Genomic DNA, 26,484 nt, shown 5'->3' on the forward strand with positions numbered 1-26,484 from the left:
GCCCAAGGCATTTGCAATCTTTCAACAAGTCACAGGAGTAGCTACACAATGTTCACCCTCATTGGTTATCCTAAACCTAGGAATAGAAAATATACCGCCACTATTTAGGAAATTTACTACCCACCTTTTCCTAGCCGCCAAATTGGTAATCCTTAGGCTCTGGAGATCCCCTGTTCTTCCTGAAATTGCAGATGTTATCTGCACTCTAACAATTCACCACACTTATGAAGGTATGCTAGCTAACATAGCGAGGAAATATGCAGAATTTCTAAGTCACTGGGAACCATGGATAGAATGGTATAAATCATACAATGCATGTACAGGATGGCAACTACTAAAATGGGCACAACCAGATAAAGTAAGCTCATAAACTACCCAGACATATCTTATAAAATACAATGGAAACAATTCCAGAATTATAGTTCCTTAATTCTTTCCTTTCTCTCCTCTCCTTTTTATTTATTTATTTATTTTCTTTTATTTGTACCCCACCTCCAAGTTTATTCACCCATTATTCTCTTTTAACACAAAAGAAAGAAGTTGGAGATACCTATTACTACTTTACATGTACACCCAAACTAGAAGTAATGTATGTGATAAACAATGAAGTAAGAAAATCTCCTTTTTTTGGAAGGCACCCTGGCCTGGTCGCAGTTAGTTCCCAATGGGGTGACCAGGATAGAGGGATGGACCTGACAGCTGACACTATTAGTTATTATATATACAGTTAATTGAACAAGTTAAATTGTGTACTATGGAAAATGATTATCAGTATTGTACCAACTCTGTATTGATAGTATATGTTATACATCTCTGTATTCTGTGAAAATGAATAAAAATTTAATTACAAAAAAATAAAATAAATAAACATTTATTGTGTAAGGTACTATGTTGTATTGTCCTTTGCACTAATGGTCTAGTGGTATCCCTAGTCTGGGGATTACTTAAGATAGCTTTCTTGATATAGATTTTCCTTACATACTTGCGAATCCCAATATAGGCGTCAAATTTATTTAGATGCTGTACTGGGGCATATTTAAGACCCTTATCTAGGACAGCTAGTTCCTCCATACTTAGCTCTTGTCCACTAAGGTTAAAGATGCCTTCCCCAACTATTCGCGCTTTCTTTTGGATTCTCTTTCCTGCTTGGTGTCCTCTCTTGTTTCTGGAGATCTTCTTGGGTGATCTTCTTGTTGACGCCTCCTTGGTGAATTGTGAGATTCCTGTTGGTATCTTCTTGGGGAATGTCATGTGTGTTCTTGTCTCCTTTTCGGGGATTGGTCCCTCCAACCTCGATCTAAAAAATCCCCCTTCTGTCAATCTTGTTGATAGTAGGGTTGATGATAATAGGCGTTATAATCTGTCTGCTGTCTTAATGGTTCAAACCTATTATAGGTATGTATCGGACTTCTCTCCCATCTTGCTTGTGGGGGGTGTGAATAGGTATTATTCTCTGGTGCAATTGCACTGAAGATTCTGATTTTAAGACACAGGCTGATCTAATTGGCAAGAGATTTATTGCGAAAGGTTACACCTCAGAATTTGTCAATAAACAAATTCAATTGGTACAATCTCTTGATAAGTCTTCAATGATCTATGGTGATAAAAAAACCACAACCATTATCAGAAGCACCAGCGCTGGTCCTTGATTTTAATGTACAGCATAAAGACATCGAAAAAATACTCAAGAAATACTGGCATATTTTGAAAGGTGATAAATACCTTCAAAGTATTTTACCAGATAAACCAGTGATCATATATAAACGTGCCACCACACTACGGGATCTGATCGTGAAAAATGTAGTGGACCCTCCCTCTAATAACCCCTTTTCTTTTTTTAATGGAAAAGGATTCTTTCCATGTAAATATTGTTTTGCATGTCAACATTCTAAGAAATTCCAAGAAAAAAAGACCGCATTTCTGGCAACAAGCACTGGACATACACACCCAATCAAAGATTTTATCAGCTGTTATACAGAGGGGGTTGTGTATGTCCTTCAATGCTCTTGCAAACTACAGTATGTAGGAAGAACTAAAAGAGCTTTAAAAGTTAGAATTAAAGAGCATGTGCAAAACATTATGAAAACATTTCCAAAACACAATGTATCGAGGCATTTTGCTGCAGTCCATAATAGTAACCCGGCTGAAATGACCTTTTGGGGTATAGATAGATACTATAAATCCTGGAGAGGTGACCATAAAATTAGGAGCATTAGTCAGAAAGAATCCCAATGGATCCATAAAATGAATACATTAGTACCAAATGGGTTAAATATAGACTTCGACTTGAATTGTTTTATTAGTGATTATTGATTTTAAGTATGTACTGTTGATTGTGAACCTTTTATTGAATTTCCGGTGTGCTTATTATATTTTTAACCTCAGTTCGCTTTGATTTTTATTTTTATTTTTGAGATTTCCTTACTATTCATCATCCATTTGTATGAAGTATGCCCAGCCCATTATTTTTTAATATTAATATTAATATTAATATTTTTATTATATTTTTATTATTACCCTCCTGGCCATCATTGACCTGCTTACCCATGTTTATCAGACTATACGCAATTACCTAAATTTCTACATGATGTCAGGAGTGAGCGTTTTCTAGGCTGTCTTAGTTGACATTACTGCCTTGTTCCTCCAACTATATAAATATTTTTTTGTTTATATTTTCTTATATGTACATTATTTATATATATTTTTTAAACTATTTTTATTAAAGCTTTCCACTGTACTTGCCGTAAAGTTTTTAACCGTTTTTCACCTATCCGCTGCATTAGCTTATACTAATCATCTTTGGACTCCGCTAAAATGGTGTCCGTGACACTATCTGTCCAACCACTATAAAGGAACTGATTGCTTAGCCAATCGGATTCCCTGAGGAAGTCACAAGGACACGTGATGTAACGCGTAGGATTCCCGTTAGCCGACGCAACCGGAAGTTAGTACCCTGTGACCCGGTTGTTTTTGTTGCAGACCAGAAGTTTTGTATTAGGTGACGGCGCCACGCCATTTTGTACTGTGCTATGCTCCTTGCAATGCCCTGTACAGTGCTTTTTACTTAATAAATTTGGATTTTACTACTACACGATTGGAGGCCCCCCTTTTTCTTCTTTCCCTGTCTATATGGATATCCGGATCTTGATGCAAGCCTGACTCGGTCCTACAACCGACATCCACCTACCGGAGACAATCAATGGTCCGTACTGCCATCTAGCAACATCGACTACTAAGGCTTTTATCTATGCCTTTTGAGGTAAGGGCTCTGTGAGCACATCCTTATACAGATGACATCCACTTTTGCCCACATCACTTATTTCACCTATTGAGAAGATCCATGAACATTATTCATCATTTTTGTGGACTTTACCCCAGCACGCTTCTTCTCATTATTTTTCACTTTTTTAATTTTTAATATTTGTCCATTTCATGTTTTTTTTCTTTTTACTTACCATTTTTTACAGGTCATCATTATCATTATTGACACGGTTTTTTATTATCATTATCCCCATGGGATCACTTTGATTCTCAGCTTAGAATCTTCTATGTAGCAACCAAGCACTATAACTTTATTGTTTCACATGTTATTTGTTTTTCATATTTTTCATTGTGACGTGTTGCTGTTAGCAGTGTTCTGCGCAAAATAACTTATTTTTATTCATTTTTATAATATAAAACTGCATGCAGGGCACTGGACAAACCACTAGGGACAAAGGGGATGTGTAATTATTTGATACAGTACTGTAATCTGTAAGATTACAGTATACTGTATCTATACTGTGCGTTTTACTTTTTGAATTTGGCGCCGAACTCTGTCCCTGTGCGTCGAAACGCTTGCAGGGAATGGAGTTCGGCACTGTGAATCGAGCGAGACACGGCGGCTCACAGATCACATCGGGGAGACATCGCAGGATCCAGGGGACAAAGTAAGTAACCTCTACATGGATCCTGTGATGCGATCCCAAGTCAGGCTCAGGGTTACCGCTTTTGGTACTGAAAATCCACCCCGAGCCAGACTCGGGAATACCGCTAGGGGGGTTAAAGCTAAACAATGCACAAACAATAGGCCACAGGACAGTCCCACCATGTTTCTTTTATTCTTTTGTTTCATAAACGATATGTTTCACTTTCCACAGGAGACTGTACCCTATGTAGGAACTGTAATGTCATGTATCTTTTGACATAGCTCCTTATGCTGCGTACATGAGCGGACTTTTCGACCAGACTGGTCGATGGACCGAATCCGGCAGACAATCCGACCGTGTGTGGGCTCCATCAGACCTGCAGCTGACTTTTTCGGTCAAAAATCTGATGGACTTTAGATTTGGAACATGTTTCAAATTTGTCCGAAGGACTCGAGTCAGGTCGAAAAATCCGCTTGTCTGTATGCTAGTCCGACGGAGGAAAACTGACACTAGGGCAGCTATTGGCTACTGGCTATCAACTTCCTTATTTTAGTCTGGTCCTACGTCAACACGTACAAATCCATTGGACTTTGGTGTGATTTTGTGTAGGTAAGTCCGTTCGAAAGTCAGTCGGAAAGACTGTTGGACCTTTGTTGCCGAAAAGTCCGCCCCTGTGTACAGGGCATTTGGAGTGAAATACATCAGAGCTGTCCTGGCATCTGATGGACTGTTTGTGCATTTTTTGGCTTCCTTGTTTTGGAGTATGTAAAAAGCTATTTTCAATGTAAGTTGGCATGTTAAAAGTCTGCAATGAAATGTATTCTTTTGCTGAACCTCTTTAGACAGTGCTGGAGAGGGTAGTGAAGACTGAGAAGGGTTTTTTATTTATAATTTTACTAAGATCCTGAAGAAAGAGTGTTGTTGCTAATTTAAAGGGCTGTGGGAAAAATTGACAGAACTATTCACTTATAGGACAGTGCCAACATCCAAGCAGCTACAGCAGCAGCAAAGTTGACAATGCTAAAGAAAATTCACTAAAGAAGAAAGAACATTGTTACCCTAACAAAGGTGTGTCTCCCCAATAGTTGTATTTGCAGGACATGGCTAAAACTTGCTTTAACCTTTTCGTTGCCTGGTCCATACATCATTCGGACCTGACAGCAGGGGATTTACACTGGGATCATGTGCAAATCTGACAAGCAGACTCCTGCTTGTCAGATAGAAGCATTCAGGTAGCTGCACTGCCTCCCGATTGCTCCCACACCTCCCACACCCCCCTGGTAACAGCACTCCCTCCCGCATGCGCCCCCCACCATGTATCCCGGGCTGCATTTGCTCATCTGCAGGCCCAGGACCTGCATAGCAAGTAGAGGAAAGGAGCAACCTTCCTTGTTGCTGACCCGGAAAGTGGCATGTTTGACTTCACTTGCCGGTCTGTCCATCAGTGTCCCTGGCTAGCATTGCCAGAAAAGAGTGTATTGCAATGCAATCTGCATTACATAACATTTAGTGAAGCACAGGGGAGCCATCAAAAGTTTTTAAGGCCCTGGATGTCTCATTAAAGAGAACCTGTCACCAAAAAATAATCACATAGGAGACTTTTTGTCTCCTATATGATACAAAAAAATTAAGTAAAAAAAATGTTTAAACCCAAGCACATAAAATCCCCACACAAAAACATTTTTGAGGCCTGAGTATAAACATAAATGCACGTGCCGGGGGCACCTATGCATGAAACGCATGTTACATATCGCCGTGCGCACTGGAGTGAGAGCAATATTTCTAGCACTAGACCTCCTCTGTAATGCTAAACTGATGACCTAATAAGGGGCTTTTAAACTGTCAACTATGGAAAATATACGATACTGAAGTTTGTCACCATTTCATGGGTGCACACAAATTTAAGCTTTGACATGTTGGGTATCTATCTACTAAGTGCACCTTGTCTTTTATATTTTACAAAAAAAATGGGTCATTTATTTAATTTATTTGTGTGTACTAAAATTTGCTTTAGTGTATTTTAGTGTATTTTTTACTGAAATTTTGCATTTTCTAGACCTTGGTGGTAATATCATGTGACAGAAAATTGGAACTAGGATTATTTTATTCTCTAGGGTGTCTGCTATCAAAAAATATATAATAATTTGGGGGTTTTATGTAATCTTTAGGTCAAAAATTATTTTTTTAAGCATGTATACAAAAAATTCTAAATAAAAAGCAAAAATGGCTCTGGCAGCGACAGGGTTAAAGCAGGAATATCTAAACACAGGAAAAAGTGATCTGGGAGGCATACAAGTTTTTCAAACTGCCCGATGAAGCTCAACACAAGTTCCACTAGAGTGCCAGTGTGAATAATGCCTTACATGTAATGTGAGCCATGTGTGTCTTTTCGCTGGCACTTTCACACTGGGGCAGTGAGAGTGTCGGCGGTAAAGCGTTGCTAGTTTTAGCGGTACTTTACTGTCATTTTAGCGCCACTTTTCGGTCGCTAGCGGGTGCTTTTAATCCCTCTAGGGGCTGAGGAAAGGGTTAATAGCACCCACAAAGCACTGCTGCCAATGCGCTTTGCAGGTGCTTCGCCAGCGCTGCCCATTGTATACACCGCTCTTAAACCGCCCCAAAGATGCTGCTTGCAGGACTTTTTGTTCCCGCAAGCGCACCGCTCCAGTGTGAAAGCACTTAGGCTTTCACACTGGTGTGACAGGAGAGGAGCTTTACAGGTGCTTTGCAGGTGCTATTTTTAGTGCTAAAATGCCTGTAAAGTGCCTCAGTGTGAAAGTGCCCTAAATCCTGATTATTTACCTTAAAATCTTAAACTTTTAAAACTCCAACCACAAATTTTTGAGAAAGAAAACATTTATATTCAGTTGTATCTCTTTGGTATTCGATGTCGAAAGATGCTTAGATTATAGATACAGTCAGTATTTATTATGACATGACATAGCTGTACCCAAGAGATAGAGTATCCTTAAATTATATATATATATGACCCTATCATTAGCCAGGCACTTGTACCTGAACAAAGTGTTTGCACTCTGTAGGAAATAGTGGAAATTGTTGCACGTTCAGACTTGTTATATACAAATGAACCACTAAAATCCCATATAAGCTTCACAATGTTGATATAATTTCAAAATGTACATTTCAATATTATTACATTTGCAGCTTTCAATAAAATAATATCTGGTGATCCTGCCATGAAGGTCCTTGATAAACACACTTCCTTTTAAAGAGTGACACTTCATCCTTTTCTTCCAACTGCTGTCCTGTATTGTCACCTTGTTACATAGTAGACACTACAAATGGTCATTTGAAGACATATTATGCAAGCATGATCTACTGTTGTCAACTATCAAGAAATAAGCATGTATAAGATGCGGCTACAAAGAGGTTGCAGGAGATCAGCAGCATTGAGATGCAAAAAGGGATGAAAAAAGTGAATGTAAATAATTTATTATAAAAGTAATTGTTTATAATACACAGTAATTTAGCAAATGAATTGCCACTTAGTTTACAATTAATTTAAACATTCATGCATATGTTAGTTCAAGCAACTGTGTCAACTGTGTCAAGCAACTGTGCCTAAAACATCCTAATCAGCCAAAAATATTCAGCCTGTTCATACGTTTCTGTATGGGTGAAATGTGAGGCTTTTCCTTTTTATATACACAGTGATATCAAAAGCAATCTTAGTGGTCGAACAAAAAAAAATCTCCTTAATGAAAAGTTGTGGCATGTTGTAGGCATCCAAGCACAATCAAGTTTCACATTTTATGTCTGTGATGGGACATCCTTATATGTTATATATATCAATGTCATAAAAAAATTATAAAAACTTGTGGATAATTCCCAAAGTTGATGCTAATAACGTGTTTCCCAGTCAAAAGCTGTTCATCAGGGAGACTGCAAAAGCATCACAATACAAATGTATGCCTGGCTTGCATGGACCGTTATCCTCCAAGGAAACATCACACAAAAGGCACATCAGCCAACCCCCACCAGACAAGCAGGGGATGGCATCACAGGCACCAGACCATCCAGAGGGGACATGGGGGCCAACCAACCAATGATTATTTTTTATTATATACTGGGGTAATTCTGAAGGACCCTAAAGGGGTTGTAAAGTCAGAAGGTTTTTTTTATCTAAATGCATTCTTTGCAATTAGATAAAAAACCTTCTATGTGCAGCAGCCCCTTCAGACACCCTAATACTTACCTGAGCGCCATCTTTCTCCAGCGATGTCCACGAGTATTTTGGCCATCTCTCCCTCCTGATTGGCTGAGACATAGCAGTGGCACCATTGGCTTCCGCTGCTGTCCATAAAAGTCAGTTAGCCAATCAGGACAGAGAGGGGGTGGGGCCGAACTGCAGCTCCGGGTCTGAATGGACACATGGAGCTGCAGCTCGGCTCAGGTGCCACCATAGCAAGCTGCTTGTTGTGGGGGCACTTGACAGAAGGGAGGGGCCAGGAGCAGTGAAGAGGGACCTGAGAAGAGGAGGATCCAGGCTGCCTTGTGTAAATCCACTGCAACAGAGCAGGTAAGTATAAAATGTGTGTTATTTTTCTAAAAAAATTTAATGAAACTTTACAATCACTTAAAAATGAAATCCTCTTTTTAATTGAATTGTGTTGCCTCACCTTCAGTACAAAGCCATTAAAGACCTTATTTTAAAAATGGCATACATAAATGCAGGTGGAATGTTTTTAAACATCAAATAGGCATTTTCACAAAGCTCAGTATTTACTGTGCAATTAGGTGTTCAGTAAATAAGTGCCCCTTAGGCTCATGAGTGCATATATGATGTTTGTAAATTAAAATGTTGAGCATGCAAATCCCTTCTGATGAACTTGCAAGGTTAATGAAAATAACCATAATATAAGCAATGTAAGTAATTTTGAAACGTGTCATGGTATATTAAAAAAATGCATAGTTGCTCATTTGAATATGACCGCACATTATTAATTTATTCAAGAAATCATGTTTTTAGTAGCCAGCATTAACATCGAAAATAATAGCTAATTGAATTACTACTGAATAATTTTCCCACTAATGGTATTACCCTTAAGGCAAATAGTCTTTAGGTCAAGATATTATTTTCTCAAAAGAAAAATGATTAACCACATTTAAACAATATAATTTATGAAAAACCTAAATGTATAGCTGTTACTTTGATATTTGTATTTAAAAATAATGGTAATAAAATGTTAATACTTCATGTTATTTAAATATTTATTGGAATTTTTTAATATAATGTAACTGGCCTATTTTATTTTTTTTTTCTGAAGCAGTCTCTCTGTCTTCACCCAAAAACATTAATTCAGTTTGATCAGGGCTTTAGGTGCATGTAGTGTGAATGCTAACAGAAAAATGTCAAGATAAGTTTTTGTTACTACTAATAAGTAGAGATGGGATGAACAACTCCCTTTTCGGTTCGCAGCAGAACTCCCAAACAGGGCAAAAGTTCTAACCCGAATGGCGAACCCCTTTGAAATCTATGGGAGCTGAAAAGGAAAAATCAAAAGTGCCAATTTTGAAAGCTTACAGTAGGTGACCGCGATATTGTGTCAATCTCGCCGCACTTCTCAGCGAGATTTGACACCTACGAGCCCCGTCGCAGGAGCCAGCGCAGAGATGTCTCAGTCATCGGGAAAGGAAAACTTTGTTTTCCTTCCGCGATGAGTGACAGGCAGCGCTGACAGCTGTCTAGTATGAATCCTGAGGCGGGAACACCGCGCCAAATTTTAAATGAAAAAACCGGCGTGGGTTCCCCCCTCGGAGGCATACCAGGCCCTTAGGTCTGGTATGAATTGTAAGGGGAACCCCCTATGCCGAAAAATCGGCGTGGGGGTCCCCCCCAAATCCATACCAGACCCTTATCCGAGCACGCAGCCCGGCCGGCCAGGAAAGGGGGTGGGGACGAGCGAGCGCCCCCCCCTCCTGAGCCGTACCAGGCCGCATGCCCTCAACATGGGGGGTGGGTGCCTTGGGGGAGGGGGGCGCCCTGCGGCCCCCCCACCCCAAAGCACCTTGTCCCCATGTTGATGAGGACAAGGGCCTCTTCCCGACAACCCTGGCCGTTGGTTGTCGGGGTCTGCGGGCGGGGGGCTTATCGGAATCCAGGAGCCCCCCTTAATAAGGGGGCCCCCAGATCCCGGCCCCCACCCTGTGTGAATGAGTTTGGGGTACATGGTACCCCTACCCATTCACCTAGGGAAAAGTGTCAATATAAAAAAAACACACTACACAGGTTTTAAGAGTAATTTATTAGTCAGCTCCGGGGTCTTCTTCCGACTTCGGGGGGTCTCCTTCCGACTTCTCCCGGTGTTCGGCCTCTTCTCCCGGGCCCCGCCGCTATCTTCTTCCAGCTCTATTGCCAGCGAGGGGCCCGGTCTGCTGCCGCTGTCTTGTCGCCGCTGTCTTGTCGCCGCTGTCTCTCCGCTTCTTCTCTTCTTTCCTTCTTCCCCGATGTTGACACGACGCTCTCTCCGGCTCGAATGCTGTGTGCGAGCTGCGGAGCCATTTATATAGGCGGTAACCCCGCCCCCTTACGACGTCATGGTCCCAGCATGCGCAGGGACTCTGGCGTCATAAGGGGGCGTGGCCCCAGAGTCCCTGCGCATGCTGGGACCATGACGTCGTAAGGGGGCGGGGTTACCGCCTATATAAATGGCTCCGTAGCTCGCACACAGCATTCGAGCCAGAGAGAGCGTCGTGTCAACATCGGGGAAGAAGGAAAGAAGAGAAGAAGCGGAGAGACAGTGGCGGCGAGACAGCGGCGGCAAGACAGCGGCAGCAGACCGGGCCCCTCGCTGGCAATAGAGCTGGAAGAAGATAGCGGCGGGGCCCGGGAGAAGAGGCCGAACACCGGGAGAAGTCGGAAGGAGACCCCCCGAAGTCGGAAGAAGACCCCGGAGCTGACTAATAAATTACTCTTAAAACCTGTGTAGTGTGTTTTTTTTATATTGACACTTTTCCCTAGGTGAATGGGTAGGGGTACCATGTACCCCATACTCATTCACATAGGGTGGGGGGCCGGGATCTGGGGGCCCCCTTATTAAGGGGGGCTCCCGGATTCCGATAAGCCCCCCGCCCGCAGACCCTGACAACCAACGGCCAGGGTTGTCAGGAAGAGGCCCTTGTCCTCATCAACATGGGGACAAGGTGCTTTGGGGTGGGGGGGCCGCAGGGCGCCCCCCTCCCCCAAGGCACCCACCCCCCATGTTGAGGGCATGCGGCCTGGTACGGCTCAGGAGGGGGGTGCTCGCTCGTCCCCACCCCCTTTCCTGGCCGGCCGGGCTGCGTGCTCGGATAAGGGTCTGGTATGGATTTGGGGGGGACCCCCACGCCGATTTTTCGGCATAGGGGTTCCCCTTACAATCCATGCCAGACCTAAGGGCCTGGTATGCCTCCGAGGGGGGAACCCACGCCGGTTTTTTCATTTAAAATTTGGTGCGGTGTTCCCGCCTCAGGATTCATACCAGACAGCTGTCAGCGCTGCCTGTCACTCATCGCGGAAGGAAAGCAAAGTTTTCCTTTCCCGATGACTGAGCCAGCGCGACATTCACAGTACCCTGTCGCCGAGAACCAGCGCGATGCTATCGCGCTGGAAACACAATCTCGCGGTCAGGTACTGTATATGCAAGTAATTGGCCATGAAAGGGGTATGGGGGTCTGGGTACTGCCCTGGGGGACATTTATCAATGCAAAAAAAAGTTTTTTTTAAATTATCATTTTTTCAGGAGCAGTGATTTTAATGATGCTTAAAGTGCAACAATAAAAATAAAAACATAATTTAAATATATTGCCTGGGGGTCCCTTTAGTCTGCCTGTAAAGTGGCACATCTGTAGCATGCATAGAACATGATGTAGAAAAAATGAAATTTCTAAAGAAAAAAAACAAGTCAAATCACATTTAAATTGACTTGTGGTTGCAATTGCCGACAACCAGCTATAAAAAAAAATAAAGAAAAAATGGTGTGGGGTCCCCCCAGTCCATGCCAGGCCATTCGTGTCTGGTATGGATTTTAAGGGGAACCCCACACCAAAATTTACAAATAAAAAATAGCGTGGGGTCCCTGCCAAAATATATACCAGACCCTTATCAGAGCATGCAGCCTGGCAGGTCAGGAAAGGGAAGAGATGAGTCCCCCCCCCTCCTGAACCATACCAGGCCACATGGCCTTAACATAGAGGGGGTGGGTGCTTTGGGGCCAGGGGGGCTCCACCCCCGCCCCAAAGCACCTTGTCCCCATGTTTATAAAGGGAGGACAAAACAGGTGGGACTTTAAATGAAGCTTGCAGTTAAATAAAAAAAGGGTCAAAGTTTATTGTATAACAGTATTTTACAGGAAAAAATTGTTAGAACATGATAGTGATAACAATGGTTCAAATCCCAGTACAATTAATATATGTACTATCATATGAAACCTTGGTGCTACAGAACAATGGAGGGAGGGTGGATAGGTAACTCACCACCCTCTCCGTAGAGCATCAGAATCAATAAACGTAATAATTGGGTACAATTTTACATAAAGTGAGATCTTGAACCATATGATAAAGAAAAGCAGATAACCATAAAATGCTGTTACACATGTAATAAAAGGTAGAAACACAGCAGGAGGAAAGCTTGATGTCCCCCTTTCTCCTTGGTAGCCATATCTGGGACACAGCCCTATACTGGACCACTGTGCGATTTACACTCCCACAATTCCTGGAAAAGATGGTCCCTCTCTCTGGGGGTTTCCGGGCCATAGTGTCCCTCTCTGAATACACAGTTGTTTTTGTAAGTATTAAGTTAGTTTATATCCTCCATATATACCCAACTGCTTAGGACTAGGGATGAGCCGAACACCCCCCTGTTCGGTTTGCACCAGAACATGCGAACAGGCAAAAAATTAGTTTGAACATGCAAACACCGTTAAAGTCTATGGGACACGAACATGAATAATCAAAAGTGCTAATTTTAAAGGCTTATATGCAAGTTATTGTCATAAAAAGTGTTTGGGGACCCGGGTCCTGCCCCAGAGGACATCGATCAATGCAAAAAAAAGTTTTAAAAACGGCCGTTTTTTCGGGAGCAGTGATTTTAATAATGCTTAAAGTGAAACAATAAAAGTGTAATATCCCTTTAAATTTTGTACCTGGGGGTGTCTATAGTATGCCTGTAAAGGGGCACATGTTTTCCGTTTTTAGAACAGTCTGACAGCAAAATGACATTTCAAAGAAAAAAATGTCATTTAAAACTACTCGCGGCTATTAATGAATTGCCGGTTCGACAATACACATAGAAGTTCATTGATAAAAACGGCATGGGAATTCCCCAAACCAAAATTTAAAAAAAAAATGACATGGGGGGGTCCCCCTAAATTCCATGCCAGGCCCCTTAGGTCTGGTATGAATTTTAAGGGGAACCCCGCGCCAAAATTTTAAAAAAATGGCGTGGGGTCCTCCTAAAAATCAATACCAGACCCTTATCCGAGCACGCAACCTGGCAGGCCGCAGGAAAAGAGAGGGGACAAGAGAGCGGCCCCCCTCCTGAACCGTACCAGGCCACATGTCCTCAACATTGGGAGGGTGCTTTGGGGTAGCCCCCCAAAACACCTTGTCCCCATGTTGATGAGGACAAGGGCCTCATCCCCACAACCCTGGCCGGTGGTTGTGGGGGTCTGCAGGCAGGGGGCTTATCGGAATCTGGAAGCCCCCTTTAACAAGGGGACCCCCAGATCCCAGTCCTCCCCCCTGTGTGAAATGGTAAGGGGGTATTTTCCTACCATTTCACTAAAAAAGTGTCAAAAATGTTAAAAATGACAAGAGACAGTTTTTGACAATTCCTTTATTTAAATGCTTCTTTTTTCTTCTATCTTCTTTCGTCTTTCTTCTTTCTTCTATCTTCCTTCGGTCTTCCTCCTTCTTCTTCTTCTTCTGGTTCTTCCTCCGGTGTTCTCATCCAGCATCTTACTCCACAGCGTCGGCGTCTTCTTCCCTTCTTCTCCTCGGGCCACTCCGCATCCATGATGGCATGGAGGGAAGCTCCCGCTGTGTGATGCTTCTCTCTTCATCTTTTTCTCTTCATCTTCTTCTCTTCATCTTCTTGTCTTCATCTTCTTTTCAGGCCGCCCTGCATCCATGATGGCATGGAGGGAGGCTCCCGCTGTGTGAGGCTTCTCCTGTACGTCAAAGGGAGTGGGGTCACTGGGTGGCTCCGCCCCCCCCAGTATTTAAGAGCCATCAGAAGAGGAGAAGCGTCACACCGCGGGAGCCTCCCTCCATGCCATCATGGATGCGGAGTGGCCCGAAGAGAAGAAGAGAAGAAGACGCCGATGCCGCGGAGGAAGATGCCGGATGAGAACACCGGAGGAAGAACCGGAATAACCAAAAGAACCAGAAGAAGAAGAAGATGGAGGAAGAAACCGAAGGAAGATAGAAGATAGAAGAAAGAAGAAAGACGAAAGAAGATAGAAGAAAGAAGAAGCATTTAAATAAAGGAATTGTCAAAAACTGTCTCTTGTCATTTTTAACATTTTTGACCCTTTTTTAGTGAAATGGTAGGAGTACTTTTGTACCCCCTTATCATTTCACACAGGGGGGAGGGCCGGGATCTGGGGGTCCCCTTGTTAAAGGGGGCTTCCAGATTCCAATAAGCCCCCTGCCCACAGACCCCCACAACCACCGGCCAGGGTTCTGGGGATGAGGCCCTTGTCCTCACCAACATGGGGACAAGGTGTTTTGGGGGGCTACCCCAAAGCACCCTCCCCATGTTGAGGGCATGTGGCCTGGTATGGTTCAGGAGGGGGGGCGCTCTTTTGTCCCCCCTCTTCTCCTGCGGCCTGCCAGGTTGCGTGCTCAGATAAGGGTCTGGTATGGATTTTTGGGGGGACCCCACGCCATTTTTAAAAAAAAATTTTGGCTGGGGTTCCCCTTAATATCCATACCAGACCTGAAGGGCCTGGTATGGAATTTAGGGGGACCCCCACATCATTTTTTTTTTTTTTAATTTTGGTTCGGGGTTCCCCTGTGGGGAATTCCCATGCCGTTTTTATCAATGAACTTTTATCTGTATTGTCGGACCGGCAATTCATTAATAGCCGCGAGTAGTTGTAAATGACTTTTTTTCCTTTGAAATGTAATTTTGCTGTCAGACTGTTCTAAACATGGGAAACATGCGCCCCTTTACAGGCATACTATAGACACCCCCCAGGAAATTTAAAGGGATATTACACTTTTATTGTTTCACTTTAAGCATTATTAAAATCACTGCTCCCGAAAAAACGGCCGTTTTTAAAACTTTTTTTGCATTGATCCATGTCCCCTGGGGCAGGACCCAGGTCCCCAAACACTTTTTATGACAATAACTTGCATATAAGCCTTTAAAATTAGCACTTTTGATTTCTCCCATAGACTTTTAAAGGGTGTTACGCGGCATTCGAATTTGCCGCAAACACCCCAAATTATTCGCTGTTCGGTGAACTGGCAAACAGCCGATGTCCGACTCGAACTCGAAGCTCATTCCTACTTAGGACAACTGCCAAACCCTATAGCAAGTTACTTGTATCATTACAGATCTATTTCAAGTGCCTGCTTCTGAAGAGTGAATTAATTCACGAAATGTGTCAAATGTTGATTGATGGGGACAAAGTCCTCATCCCCACAACCATGGCCAGTGGTTGTGGGGGTCTGCGGGTTGCGCGCTTATCAGAATCTGGAAGTCCCCTTTAAGAAGGGGACCCCCAGATCCCAGCTCCCTATGTGAATGAGTATGGGTACATAGCCTACTGCAAGCTATTAATTTTGAAGGTTCTTATATAGGTAAGGGGAAGGGCCACCTGGCTACATCACCTGGTGGCACCTTCCCCTACTGATGTCAAAGGCAATAAGGGTCCATTGTCTACTGCCTTTATCTCTGTGAGGCACAGGCAGCAGGATGCAGAGGAGGAATATGAAGAGAAGGAGAGATTTGGTGCTAGTGGTAAGGAGGATGAGAAAATGGGACAGGCTTCAAGGGGGACATTTCAGCCCTATCAAAGATAGGATTGTTGAGAACTGTGTTGTCCACAGTGACACCAAGGACTTAAGGTTCTCTGCTGCTCAAATGCCTGCACAAAGATCCTAGGTTTCATCAAAGAAAGGGACCATGATTTGGTGACCACCCTATTAGATCCCCGATAGAAGAGTAAAATGAAATACTGCCACCATCCCAGAAGGAGCTTAAATACAGTGCCTTGCGGGGGTGCTGTATAAGAACCTCTTTTCAACCTTTTTTCATGGTGACAAAGACACCTCTCATGACCAATGTACCTTCAATCCTCTGATCCCTGAAAGGTGGAGCAGCAGAGGTAGCCTGGCTCAGTGCTGCTTCTTAGATTTTTTTAAACAAGTACAAGCAGTACTCACAGACAGAGCCTGAACCCCACTGTATGATTTTTTTCTTCTTTGTAAATGTCACTTTTGCTATAACGCATCCTACAGTAAATTTACCAAAAACTCCCAAAATTCAATGCAATATGGCATCCTGATGAACCCTTGGTGTGCAGAATGCCCCCAGAAATTTAATTTCCTGTTTTTGTGATTGACTTGCTGATTTCAGACATCTGCACTAAGATACAAATAAAATTTTAAACATCACCTGTAATTTTCTCATTAAAACAATGATAGTGCACCAAGTGGTTACAATAAAGCTGACCCTCCCATTCAGGAATATGTCTTGTATGGATATAATAGAACAAACAACATTTTCCTTAGGACAGAAAAAGGTAGACTCTGCTACAAAGTTTGTTAAAATCCTTGCAATATATTTAAATCATGCAGTGTGATTGTTTTTTTTTTTCAACAAAGTGGAGTTACACTTGTAATCTACTTTAGGGGATATTTATATACTGTATATGTGTATCCTACAATTTGTGGAACTACAATTGCACATGCAACTCACTCTTGCTACTGTGGGAACAAGTTAACTATAATGTCTAATCGATATGTTTCAAATCATGTTGAATATCTGCCTCTTTAATCCTGAACAAAACTTTGCCTAGGGCTTTATGGATTTATTTTACAATAGCGAACATTGTTGAAATCTGTCCTTTCAAATATATTGCATACCCATACTTCTTTTTGACAGGAAATTCTATAAACACACCATATTTCATGATTCACTTCACTCAGGTCAGGTAGAAAAATGCACATATCTGCAGATATCAAAATAGTACAAAGTCCTTGAAAAGTTTAAACATTCAACGGCATTAATGCCTAAAGGAAATCTGTAGTGCTTTTGTACAGATTTTCTTTATTTACCTTTTATTCCCATGGCTAAAAAAATATTTTTATGCATCAAGTAAATATGAAATATTGCATATAACTTTTCACGTTTATTACTTGCATCCAGTAGGCAGAGCTCTAGAGTTTTCTGAGTGGACATTCTCTAAAGTGTCTTACTTTTGAGATGTGAATAATCCAAATAAGCTGATTTCTTTTGCCATCAAGCTATTTAATGTTACCCAGAACACATGACTACATTAGAGGAAGGAGACACCCCCTGACCCTCTGCTTTCTCATAAAGCACCTTATTGATTTCTACTCCCTCCAGCTGATTCCTAGGCCGCAGACGGTTGCTACCCTTATGGCCTCTGTGTATTTTCGAACCTCCATTGTCCACACCTTTTTTTCAGGTAAACTTGCTGGTTCCCCCCAAACCTTTCTTTTTTCTTTCTTGTGTCACATTGTCATTTCTATACTCTGCACCTATCCTACATTCTGTTTCACCTCCCTGTCACTGTTCGGTACCTGCACTAGTACACTTTTCCTACTAGTCACCTACTATATATTTCCACGTTCTATTTATATTTTACCACATATCCTCTTTATAGATGGTTACTATGTGGATCACACCAATTTTGAAACTCATGGGGGTACATCCCTGGAGACTAGTGTCTCTTACTGCACTTCCATCGCTGTATATCTGGGTTAGTCCACCTCAGCTCCCGGGGGCTGTTGTCTCTTCGGTCGGCCTCCAGCCCTGCATACCTATGCCCAAACTTATAGAAATATTTGTAAGTAATTTGGGGAAATCAGGCTTTACCCCCCCTTTTCCCCTCCCTCCTCTCCCTCCACATAGATTTATTATATAATCTTTTTTAATATATATGTTTTAATATTCATAGACACCTACCTCATACCTGCTCCTGAAGAGTGGCAATCGCCACGAAACGCGTTGAGCCAATAGATGGCCTTGCACTGATACTACATTATTGTCAGTAACTACCCTACATACCAGTTGGATTGTACCAACCAATCACGGCTACAGATATTTATCATGGAGACATGCTTCACTGAATTTGGTCATCTACAATGTTTACAGTATGAACTAATTATGTTGCTATATACAATTAAACCATTGAATGCCAATTGATGTCATGTAATGCATTCATGCAACGTTTTTAGTTCTATTATTATTTTAGGTACCTGCCATATTCATTGTTATCGAGTTATCTCCAGGGGTGCATGCCTCACATAAAGTCCCACCTTTTTTCTTTTTTGTTCACCCTTTTGATTTCAGTTAAAAAGAAGTAGTCAATAAGTGCACTAGTAGTGCTCCTTAAACTTTTTTTTTGTAAAATTAGGATTTCATATACTGTATGTATTGAAAAAAAGGACATAAAATCAGTTTACAAATGAAAATGAAATCAAATCAACCAAAACTTCATTAGGATTTCACTTAACCATACCAAACTAAATCTACCTCTATCTATCTATCTATCTATCTATCTATCTATCTATCTATCTATCTATCTATCTATCTATCTATCTATCTATCTATCTATCTATCTATCTATCTATCTATCTATCTATCTATCTATCTATCTATCTATCTATCTATATCCCTTATAATACCATTATTTTGTGCTCGTAATTTTAGTATCTGTGTGTCTGGAGGAATTTGTGCCCATTCAGCCAAAAGGGCCTTTGTGAGGTCAGGTACTGATGCTGGATGAGGCTTATGGCTGTTAATTTTTTAATTCATCCCAACGGTGTTCAGTAGGATTGAGGTCAGGGCTATGTGCAGACCACTTGAGTTCCTCCACACCAAACTTTTAAACCCATGTCTTTACTGATCTCTGCACACAGACTATGAATAAGATCACCGTGGAGTAACACATCCCATTGGTGGTAAGCCTTCTGTATTTCAGTCATAGAACTAGGAGAAAGGACAGGCTCCCTGGCTGGCACCCAACACTTCCATGGAGGACTAGGAATGTTTAGTGTCTAAATGATCCCTTTAGATCATTTAAAATATCTTTGTACTGTATATTGTACCATTAACAGCACTGTGAGTTGCAGGGGGGAGGAGTGTAGTGAACGGGGGTCCCTAGCTTACCTTATTCTCCCCCTTCCCTCTGCTTCTCTTGTTTTCTTGTTCCTTCTCTCTTTCCCCTTCCTTCGATTTAATACATTATGGTAATCCTTCTCTCTCTGGAGCCAGGCATTGGTGCAACTCTCCTTGTAGCACATTTATGATAGAACATCATTGTAGGCAGTGGCATTCCTATCCCTGAAATGATAAATTCCCTTTAGCGTTGTAAAGCGCTATGCTCTGTTTAGTGTGTGTTTTTGTATCTGTGATCTACCTCTTCATTATCCATTGTCACTTCTACTAATTTTGATTCCATGGATCTTCCAGATTCATAGACCCTTGGATGTAGCTCTTATGGTGGCCCCATCTGAGGTAATCCCAAAGGCTATTGACTTAGCAATGGTTTCAGCTCTTTCTTATACCTCTTGTCATATGTATCCTGTTGCTATGTATTTTTGAGGTTATAGGCTTTTGTTTCTCCTTTTTTTAAAGCTTATTTTTCATTAAATGGGAAGGGATCATTGCCTTATTTTGTCTTGTTTTTCTGGTTTTATTTTGTATATTTCACTATAACTAACTTTTTTTGTATGTGGAAAAAAAAAGAAAAAAGTATACTTTACTGGAAATAACTAAACTTAATAATTGGAGGGGTGTCCAAAACTTTTCTCCATAAACATTGTTAGCATGTTGCTCAGACCACTTTAACACTCCAATCTTGAAATAATGAGGTACGTGATTCAAGCTTCCCTTCCACGGACAATTACAAAATCTTATCTTACCTTATGCCGCGTACACACGGGCAGACTTTTCGATGGACTAGGTCCGGTGGACTTTTCGACGGACTTTATGACGGACTTTCCAACGGACTTTTGAATGAACGGACTTGCCTACACACGATCAACCAAAGTCTGATGGATTCGTACATGATGACGTACGACCAGACTAAAATAAGGAAGTTTACAGCCAGTAGCTAATAGCTGCCCTAGCGTCGTTTTTTTGTCCGTCGGACTAGCATACAGACAAACTGACTTTTCGACCGGTCTTGAGTCCGTCGGAAAGATTTGAAACATGTTTCATTTCTAGGTCCGTCAAACTTTTGGGGAAAAAAACTCTGCTGGAGTCCACACACGATTGAATTATCCGTCGGAGTCCGGTCTGCCGTAAAGTCCGCTCGTGTGTACGCGGCATTAGAGAAATTAGCAGATCTGCATTGTTTTTGCTACAACCCCAACCAGTCAATGGGCAATGATTAAGCACAAGATGCATGTGTGAAACACGCCTACGTGACCACAGTTTGGTGTCTTTGATGTTATCTTTGTGAAGCAAAATAAATGGCGATCGAAAGTTCTAAATGTGCAGCCATTTCTTTCTTCTTTCCAACCAGACATATTAGCCAGGCTCAAAAGAGGCCTTTTCTTTTTCTTTTTTTACAGCTTTCCAAAAACATGCATTTCAAACAGAGAGGGTTGCACATCCACTTGTCTTTCTTTTTCTTTTTCAAGGATGTCTTTCTTTGTATCAAACAAGTTTAACATGTTTGCCACATGAACAAGTTTCCAAAGCCAAAACTAAACTGGAGCACATCACTCATCACCACATCCCTACTCCTTTCATCTCAACAGAGGCTTAAGTAGTGCATACGTGGATTGAAATTTGGATGGGTCGGCTCTGTCGGATTTCCCCTCTCAATCAGTGCTGCAGGCTATAGCCTGAAACACTGATAAGTGTATGCTGATTGCGGGAATGTCTCCCCACTGTCAGAATACAAAGGCACAACAGGAGCATTCCCCCATTCATCTAGACTTTGAAAATGGTGAAATCAGGTCTTTTTTTTGGTTCAACTCGATGGTTGAATGAAATAAAAAACTCATGTATAGGCTGCTTAAGTCAAAAAGGTGGAGTATTGGAGTAGGGTGGTGATATATATAAATATAATCAATTATCTATTTTTTAGCAACATACTTCTAGTATAACTCTCATGTCCAAATACATAACTAAAATAGCCCATCCTGCTAAGGGCAACATCATTTAATTAAAGGATTTAAAACAAAAACCAAAAACTTTTTATAATAAATAAACTGCAAATTATAGGAATCAAGGCAATGTAACTATTGTACACATATTTCCACTAAATAGTAATGTTGTTATTAGATATTTTTAGAAACCCATAAAAGAAGTGGCAACATAAATGTAATAATTAGTATATAATTATTATGTCATTATGATAATTATTATGTATAAATCATATATAATTACCTCGAATAGTATATTATCATAGATAACACATCAAGTCACATTAACAATAAATTTAGTATAATATTTTTAAGATATTTTTATACAATACTTAAATATTAGCTAGTTTGTCATAATCTTCATTAAAGAATATTAGTTCACTCAAAATGAGTTATCTATATTGGATAATTAAAACTTGTTCCTTTTAAAGATAACCCCTTGTGGTTTTTTTTTATAGTATTGTATAGTACATTACAGTTTTTCATAATAATTTCATATTAATGTATCCATTTTTTTCTACTTCTCAGATATTCAAAAGAATAATCCAATATTGTGACAAAAAGATATAAGTGAACTGAAAAGTAGTGTTATTTAGCAGACAGCTGTTTAGTGCATGAACATTAAGCTAACAGTGTAGGACAGTGACGAAAGGTCTTGTAAACCCTGAAACTATATTGTGACCTTGTCAGAGGGAACTCAAGTGTATTTACACTTCATCTACATTATACTGTCTTGTATTTTGAATGTCTTAATTTCAACTTCACTGGTTGACGAAGTGTGTCATTGATTGTGTTATTGAACAAACTTGCTCAGATTGATTTAGGATTCATTTTCATAGGTGTAGACATGTTTTCTCTTGGTTACAATCTACAACACAAATGGAACTTGAATTATATTCTTACATCTTTAATAGAAAATTGTTTAATTACTGTAAAATTATTCTTATTTTTTTACATGCTTTCTGAACTAACAATCATGCAATGAATGTACTGATTTTGCCTAACAGACCATGACAATTTTTTTATGTTGATTTGATTCCAAAAACATAATTGCATTTCTTGTAACTCGATTGCCTTAGACACCAAGGATATTATTATTATCGTTATTATTATTAGTAGTAGTAGTAGTAGTAGTAGTAGTAGTAGTAGTAGTAGTAGTAATAATAGTAGTAGTAGTATTATGCATGAATGAAAAGCTAAAAATCAAAATTAATTGTATGTTATTGGTATTTTTACTGATGTTAGTTTATAGTAAATGGAGAAAAGTTTGGCATTTTCCAACTTAAAGTGGTGTTCCACTCAAAAAAAAATAAATGCATGAATGTGCCTAAAAAAAAAAAAAAAAATTGAAAAAAATTTCTTTTACTCACCTCTAAATGGCTGTTGCTAGGGGGTCCCTCATAGTCTGCCTCCTTCAGTGCCTGGGCTGATGACTTCACTTCCCCTTGGTGCAGGAAGGGCTCAGCTCTGTCCCCTCCCTCTTGTCAATCATCTGGGACACATTACAGGCCCCAGAAGACTGAGCGGCCAATCGCGGTGCCGCTCACGCATGCGCAGTGGGTGCCCGGCTGTGTAGCCACAGCCGGGCACCCACAGTTGCAATGCCGGCGCTGCTGAATGGAGGGGGAGACGAGCAGGTCTTCTATCCCCCGCATCGCTGGACCGTGGAACAGGTGAGTGTCGGATTATTAAAAGTCAGCAGCTTTTTTAAATGGGAACTCATCTTTAAGATTGTACTGTTGGTTGGCTATCTGTCTAATTAATCTTGTATTATTAAAAAAATAAACAAATTGCTGAATTGTTAATTCTGCCCCTCCGAACTGGTAAAGGGGTCACAAAAATGAAAAATAAAGTAAAATTGCCCTCTTCATTCACAAGTTTGCTAAAGAGTAACTCCACTTTGTGGGGAAGAAAATAACAAATACAAAAAATAATAATACAGTAAAACCTTGGATTGTGAGCATAATTCATTCTAGAAACATGCTTGTAATCCAAAGCACTCATATATTAAAGAAAATTTCCCCATAGGAAATACTAGAAACTCCGATTATTCATTCCACAACCATATATCTATAAGTCCTTCAGTTTATAGTCCATATAAAAAGATTATAGCAATGTGGTTGTTTAACCATAAAATCTCCATCCACAAATGGCAGCCTCCTCAAGGGGATTAGAAGCAAAATCCAGCAGGAGCTATAGAGTATAAAAGAGAAGAGAGGCACCTCCAAGTGTAGCAATATTGTTACATTTAATTAAGGTACAACATTTAGCAACTCACATGATTGATTATTAAAACAGGCACATCTAAGTATGCAGGCATCTGGGCTAAAGCTGTCCACATAGACCATTCTCTGCACCGCCGTCTCTCTCCGCTGTCAGTCTGCAATCGTGACCGGGAAGACTACCCTACAGTAGAGCGATCTGAAAGCGAGGCTTGAAGTGCTCGCGGAGCACAGCGTGAAAAGGATGTTGTTGGTGGTGATGCGATGGATGACCTATGTGGACAGCTTTACCCCGGGTGCCTGCATACTTAGATGTGCCTGTTTTAATCATCAACCATGTGAGTTGCTAAATGCTGTACCTTCATTAAATGTAACCATATTGCTACACTTAGAGGCATCTCTCTTCTCTTTTATACTCAGTTTTAACATGACACTACTTGTATATTAAGACATTGCTCATTTATCAAGTCAAAACTAAAAAAAAAATGTTTTCTTTGTCTTGCAAAACACTCTCAGACCAAGTTACTCTTAATCCAAGGTTTTATTTGAATCGCATATACAATTGCAGCACAAGTCATATTGTAATTGAATGTTATTAAAAATTACCTTTCCTTTTCAATCTGCAGCTTTGTAATGTTCTGTAAAATGCAATTCAATATAGCTACTTGGAGGTGTTCTGTACACAGAATGTGCTCAGAATGCCCCCCAGAAACATCACTTTCTGCTTGTGTGATTGGCTCACTGATTTTCCCAGAAGTCTGCACTAAGATACAAGTCAGATTTCAGGCATCCCCTGCAACAAAAAATTCATTTTTGGTGAGATACTCCCAATAGGAAATCACGTCTAAAGGGATGCAAACCCTGCAATTTTCCTCATTAGAGCCCTGCAAGTGCAGCAACTGATTGATAATTATGAAACCACTCACATTAGATTCCCTTTCCACGTGGACACAAACATCTCTCTCTTCAGAATAACAAAAGGCAGGAAGAGGCAACAAAGTTTGTTAAAATGCTTGCAATGTACAGTACATAGATCACCAAGATGGGAATGTTTTTTTCTTAACAAAAGTGCAGTTACTCTTTTAAAAAGTTACAAAAACTATCCCAAAATGTCTTCTTTCTTTATTCTCCAGTGCTTTTGTGATTTGATTTTGGGGAAATGAATAACTCTAAAGACATTTTTAGCATTGTACTTGGACAGTGCGCTTTTGGGAACTATCAACAGTCCAGTCATTATTAGTTACTTCTGCAGGATTTCCGGTAAGAAAATCAGCCATAGACCCTGCATCCTATGGATTCATATCCTTATTTCTAAATATGATTAAAGGAATTAATTAACTAATTTAAGCAAAAATGACATAATAGGGTGCAATGTATGGTTAGTCTTAACTCTGCATGCCTTTTTTTTATTCCACACAACATTATATTTCCTTTTTTTTTTTTTTTTTTTTTTTTTTAAGGAGTTGGAAAGGGTTGACTTACTCTTAGGGTTTGCAGCACACCATGTTCGGGGTGAATCTTTTAAAGTATGGAGAGTTTTCTTGCACTGGTGACACAAGAAGCCTAGCTGAAATCTGCTGCTTTGACAGTCTTACCAGGGTTAGAGGAAATTTCCTTACCTGTGTGCATAGGTCATCCCTGTAAAAAGGTAATGTTACACCTGATTGTTTTTGTCTTTTTTGGGGGGAAAAGGCGAACTATAGAAGTGGGGTAAGTGACTAAGGTACAATGTTTTCCTGAGATTGTAATCATAAATCCTAGATCCTGTGAAATATTTAGGGCACCCACTAGCTCTTCCTAAGTCCCTAATGAGGTATGGCTTGAGAGTGCATTATTCAGGAAGTTCAGAAAGCTTCTATTAGATTGCTTTCAGTTTCCTTGCACTATATAAGATAATACTAATAAGGACATCAAGCACAGTATCTACCTGGTGGTCTGTCAATATGCCAAGCAAACATAAAGCAGGATTACAAATGTTTGGTACATCAAAAATATTAGCAAAACCTTTTACCTTCTACCTAGGACTTAGCACCTCGACTAGGGTAGCTCCAATCATAAAAAGTAGCTGATTTCTTGGTGGCATTTAAAGGAAACATTACTGTTCAGTTTACCTACACTATATAGTCAGATTTCTGTAGTAGCAATAGTTGCAATGCAAATATTTCAGTTTTATTAACCTGTCCCTAGGTGAAATCACTAGGGGAAAAACTTTTCAGTCTCCTCCTTTTCCTCATTGGTAATGGCGGGGATGTCTCTAAGCCTTTGAGTTCAGTGTTATTCAGAGTGATTTGTCACCTATCTGGGACCTCTCTGTGCCCATAAGTTTACATCAACCAATTAGTATAGTTCCCAGAGCTGCAGGTTGAACCAAAGTAGAACATAATGAGAGTTAGTCAAATTTGTGTGTTTAGAGCATTTCTGGGATCTTTCAAAATGCAGAGGGAGAGTTATTAACGTAGTATCATTATACATAGGGACTTCTTGTCCATAAACTAAATTGGCCAGGGCTTTCATAAAAGGCCATAAGGGCACTTTGAGAGCTGTATGTGCAATGTTCAAATCTGGGTGTATTAATTCATTAATATAAATTAAATGAGAGGCCCAAAAGTAGGTAGCACATAGAGCAACCACACTCCGAAAAGAGGTTACGAAGGGTGGCAAATAAAGATCTGGGGTATTCTAAGCCAAATAAATGTAGCTTTTTAAATTGCTTCAGTAAAAGATAACCTGGAGAGCTTATGAAGATATACAAAAATTTGAGCAGAACAACTATTTGAAATACATTTATTCTTCCCATTAAATTCAAGTGTATATCCAGCAGCAATGGTCCATATGGTCCCTAAAGGAGTCTAAATCTGGATAAGATTATTGGGAATATAAGCAGCCAGTGATTGCTGTATGTCTAGTCCCAAATAGTTGATTTTTTTTAACTACCTTCAGAAGGCAGCAGGCAGTTAGTGTATCTGGGCCCGAGCAGCATCATCGTTGGGAAGGCTAAC

The 26,484-nt window shown here is 40.6% G+C and overlaps 1 protein-coding gene across 32 annotated transcripts in view; it reads right to left on the bottom strand.

Moving 5' to 3' along the window:
- PTPRD (protein tyrosine phosphatase receptor type D) overlaps positions 1-26,484 on the bottom strand; it is a 2,697,868-nt gene that overhangs the window by 1,306,075 nt on the left and 1,365,309 nt on the right. The window lies entirely within an intron of this gene.

The sequence above is a fragment of the Aquarana catesbeiana genome, linkage group LG01, assembly GCF_042186555.1.
Source record: "Aquarana catesbeiana isolate 2022-GZ linkage group LG01, ASM4218655v1, whole genome shotgun sequence".
Taxonomy (NCBI): Eukaryota; Metazoa; Chordata; class Amphibia; order Anura; family Ranidae; genus Aquarana; species Aquarana catesbeiana.